Below are 4,560 nucleotides of genomic sequence, written 5' to 3'. Positions count from 1 at the left end.
TCAATTGGCCATATATGAATGGGTTTATACCTGGACTCTGTTATGTCAATCTATGTATCTATTTTTTATTTTATTTTTATTTTTGAGATGGAGTCTTGCTCTTTTGCCCAGGCTTGAGTGCAGTGGCGTAACCTCGGTTCACTGCAACCTCCGCCTCCCAGGTCAAGTGATTCTCCTGTCTCAGCCTTCCAAGTAGCTGGGACTACAGGTGAAGCCACCACGCCCAGCTTATTTTTGTATTTTGTTCTGTATTTTTGTTTTACCATTTGGCAGGCTGGTCTTGAACTCCTGACTAGGTGATCCACCCGCCTTGGCCTCTGGAAGTGCTGGGATTACAGTGTGAGCCACCGCACCCGCCTATATATCTGTTTTTTTGCCTGTACCAAACTGTCCTTGGTTCTGAGAGTTTATAAGCTTTGAAATCAGGTAGGGTAATACCTCTAGCTTTGTTCTTCTTTCCTTCCTTCTCCTTCTTCTGCTCCTACTTCTCCATCTCCTTCTCCAGGCCACAGATACTGCAACCCCAGATTAATGAGTGAATGGACAGAACAAGCTCCTATTCTATTTCTTGCTCTAGACACCCGTTTAATATATTGTCCTCAGATAGAGGACATATCAAATACTAAACCAATAATATAGACTACACTTAATCTTTGCCAAAAGGCTGAGAAAGAATTGTTCTTCTCTAAAAAAACAAACAAACAAAACTGCTTCTGGCTGGGCACGGTGGCTCACACCTGTAATCTCAGCACTTTGGGAGGTTCAGGCAGGCAGAGCACATGAGGTCAGGAGTTCAAGGCCAGCCTGGCCAATGTGGCAAAACCCTGTCTCTACTAAACATACAAAATTACCTGAGTGTGGTGTCAGACACCTGTAATTCCAGCTACTCGGGAGGCTGAGGCAGGAGAATCATTTGAACCTGGGAGGCGGAGGTTCCCGTGAGCTGAGATTATGTCACTGCACTCCAGCCTGGGCAACAGAGAAAGACTCCATCTCAAAAATAAACAAACAATACAAAATAAAATAAAAAATTGCAACCAAGCGCAGTGGCTCATGCCTGTAATCCCAGCACTTTGGGAGGCTGAGGTGGGTGGGTCACCTGATGTCAGGAGTTCAAGACCAGCCTGGCCAACATGGCAAAACCTGTTTCTACTAAAAATACAAAAATTAGCCAGGCATGCTGGCAGGCAAATGTTTATCCCAGCTACTGGCGAGGCTGAGGTCGGAGAATCCCTTGAACCCAGGAGGCAGAGGTTGCAGTGAGCCGGGATCACGCCACTGCACTCCAGCCTGGGCGACAGAGCAAGACTCCGTCTCAAAAAAAAAAAAAAAAAAAAAACGCTTGTCTAGGTCCTACATATTTCCATATAACTTTTAGTATCATGTTGTCAATTTATGTAAAAAAGCCTTAAATTTTGTATGGGGTTGTGTTAACTCTACAGATCAATTTGGGAAAATTTGACATCTTAACAACTGCTATCGATTGAATGTCTTTGCCCGCCTCCCAAATGTACATGTTGAAACCTGATACCCAATGTGGTGGTATTTGGACGAGGGGACTTTGGGAGATGATAAGGTAATGAGGATCGAGCCCACATAAATGGGATTCGTTGTCCCTTACAGCAGAAACCCAAGAGAGGCTCCCTCACTCCCTCCGCCATGTGAGGACACAATAAGAAGACAGCTGTCTATCAACCGGGAAGCCAGTGCTTCACCAGATACCAAATCTTCTGCTGCCTCCATCTTTACTCACCGGCATCCAGAACATGAGAAATAAATGTTTGCTGTTTACGCCACCTAATCATATTGCTGTAGCAGCCCAAACAGATTAAGACAATCATACTGAATCTTCCAATTCACAAATGAAATATATTTTTGCCATTCAGAAATTTGGTATATTAATTGAAATCTTTAATTTCTCTCACCAACATTTTGTAGTTTTCAGCATTAAAAATTTTAACATCTTTTGTTAAATTTTTTCCTAAGCATTCCATGTTCTTTAGCACTATTGTAAATTAATTTTTAATAATTATTTGATGCCATTACATAACAAATGATTTTATTTATTTTTTTTGTAGAGACAGGGCTTTGCCACATTGTTCAGGCTGGTCTTGAACTTGTGAGCTCAGGGCATTCTTCCCGCCTCTGTCTCCCAAAGTTCCTGGGATTACAGGCATGAGCCACGGCTCCCAACCAAGAATACAAATCATCTTAATATAGCAATCTTGTATCCCGTGACCTTGACAAATTCATTTATTTATTCGTTCTAGAAGTTTTTGTAAATTTCTTGGGATATCATACAGAAGCAACCATATAACTTTGTAAATAAAGAATAATTGTACTCATTTCTTTTTTAAAAAAATTTACTTTAAGTTCTGGGACACATGTGCAGAACTGCAGGTTTGTTACATAGGTATACACGTGCCATGGTGGTTTGCTGCACCCATCAACCATCAACCCATGCCTGCATGCATTAGGTATTTGTCCTAATGCTGTCCCTCCCCTTGCCCCCAACCACCCCCCCACAGGCCCCAGTGTGTGATGTTCCCCCTCCCTGTGTCCGTGTGTTGTCATTGTTCAACTCCCAGTTAGGAGTGAGAACATGCGGTGTTTGGTGTTCTGTTCCTGTGTTAGTTTGCTGAGAATGTGGGTTCCAGCTTCACCCTTGTCCCTGCAAAGGACATGAACTCATTCTTTTTCATGGCTACATTTTATTTATTTATTTATTTATTTATTTATTTATTTATTTATTTATTGAGACAGAGTCTCCCTTTGTCACCCAGGCTGGAGTGCAGTGGCACAATCTTGGCTCACTGCAGCCTCCTGTAGAATCAAGTGATTCTCCTGCCTCAGCCTCCCGCGTAGCTGGGATTACAGGTGGCCTACCACCAAGCCTGGCTAATTTTTTGTAATTTTAGTAGAGATGGGAGTTTCACCGTGTTGACCAGGCTAGTCTCAACTTCTGACCTCAATGAATCCTTCCTGCCTTGGCCTCCCCAAAGTGCTGGGTTACAGGCGTGAGCCACCGGCGCCTGGTCCCATTATACTATTTCTATCATTATACCTTTTCTTTCTTTTTCTAATCTTATCGCATTGGCTAGGGCCTTCCCAACAATGTTGAAAAGGTGGTGAGGGGAAAGTGGAGCAAGATGCTCAAGTAGGGCCCTCCAGCAATCACCCCCACCTCACCTCTGCCCACCCACACCACCCCCACACCGCACCCCCCCCACCCAGGACCACTAAACCAAAAGCTCTCAAGATGAGAAAGCACCTGCATAAGAACCGAAAATCAGATGAACAATTGCTGTATCTGGTTTTCATATCATCTCAAGAAAAGAGGCACTGAAGAGGACAGGAAAGATGATCTTGAAATGCTAACATCACCCATCTCCTATCCCACGGCAGCAGTCCCACGGCACGGAGAGAGAATCTGTGTGCTGGGGGAGGTAGAGCACAGCGATGATAGGACTTTGCACGGCACGGAGAGAGAATCCGTGTGCTGGGGGAGGTAGAGCACAGCGATGATAGGACCTTGCATTGGCACTCGGTGCTGCCCAGTTACAGTGAAAAACAACACAGGGCAGCACTCACAGACACAGCATTTACACCAGCCCTAGCAAAGGCAAATCCTCAATCTCAGTGGTGTGAACCTGAATTCTAGCAAGCCACACACTGCTGGCTAAAGGGCTCTGGGGTCCTAAATAAACCTGAAAGGCAGCCTAGGCCACAGGGACTGCAATTCCTGGAAATGCCCTGGAGCCAGTGGACTTGGGGTGCACATGACCTAGTGAGACACCAGTGGTGGCAGCCCAGGGAGTGCTTGTGTCAACCCTCACCCACCCCCAGGCTGTGCCGCTCACAGCACTGGGAGAGACTCCCTCCTTCTACTGGATGAGAGGAGGGAGGAGGATAACGAGGACTTTGTCTTGCCACTTTGGTACCAGCTCAGCCACAGTGAAATAACTCACCCAGCAGAGTCCTGAAGCTCCCCTGTTCTAGGCCCCAGCCCCTGGACAGCATTTCTAGACACATACTGGGCCAGAAGGAAACCTGCCGCCTGGAAGGAAAGGGTCCGTCCCAGCAGCCTTCTTCACCTCCCGACTCAATAGCCCTTGGGCCTTAAATAAATATCAGCAGTACCCAGGCAGGCAGCACTCGCCACTGGCCTTGGGGGAGACTCAAAGCCTCACTGGCTTTAGGTGTGACCCAGCACATCTCCAGCTGTGGTGGCCACAGAGAGAGGCTCCTTCTCCTTGAGAAAAAGGGAGAGGAGAGTAAAGAGGAGTTTGTCTCACACTGGGGGTACCAGCTCAGCCATAGTAAATAAAGCAGCAAGCAGATTCCTGAAGTCCCAGATTCCCGGCCTTAGTTCCTGGATGGCATTTCTGCACCTGCTCTGGGCTGGAAGGGAATCTGCCGCCCTGAAAAGAAAGACACAAGCCTGGCTGCACTTGCCACCTGCTGACTGAAGAGCCCCTAGGGCTTGAAGAAACATCAGCGGTCGCCAAGCAGTTCTTGCCACAGGCCTGGGGTGGTAGCGGCCACGGGGAGAGACTCCTG

At 46.7% G+C, this 4,560-nt stretch overlaps 1 non-coding gene across 1 annotated transcript; it reads right to left on the bottom strand.

Annotated features, from left to right (window-relative positions):
- Nucleotides 1-491: 491 nt before the first annotated feature.
- On the bottom strand, nt 492-676 carry LOC115833878. The gene has a single exon (XR_004029108.1). It is a non-coding gene; the product is annotated as a U2 spliceosomal RNA (small nuclear RNA).
- Nucleotides 677-4,560: the final 3,884 nt, after the last annotated feature.

Source organism: Nomascus leucogenys, unplaced genomic scaffold (assembly GCF_006542625.1).
Source record: "Nomascus leucogenys isolate Asia unplaced genomic scaffold, Asia_NLE_v1 001093F_54549_qpd_obj, whole genome shotgun sequence".
Classification (NCBI taxonomy): Eukaryota; Metazoa; Chordata; class Mammalia; order Primates; family Hylobatidae; genus Nomascus; species Nomascus leucogenys.
The sequence above is the reverse complement of the archived record's forward strand: the minus strand, read 5'-3'. Positions and strand labels throughout refer to the sequence as shown.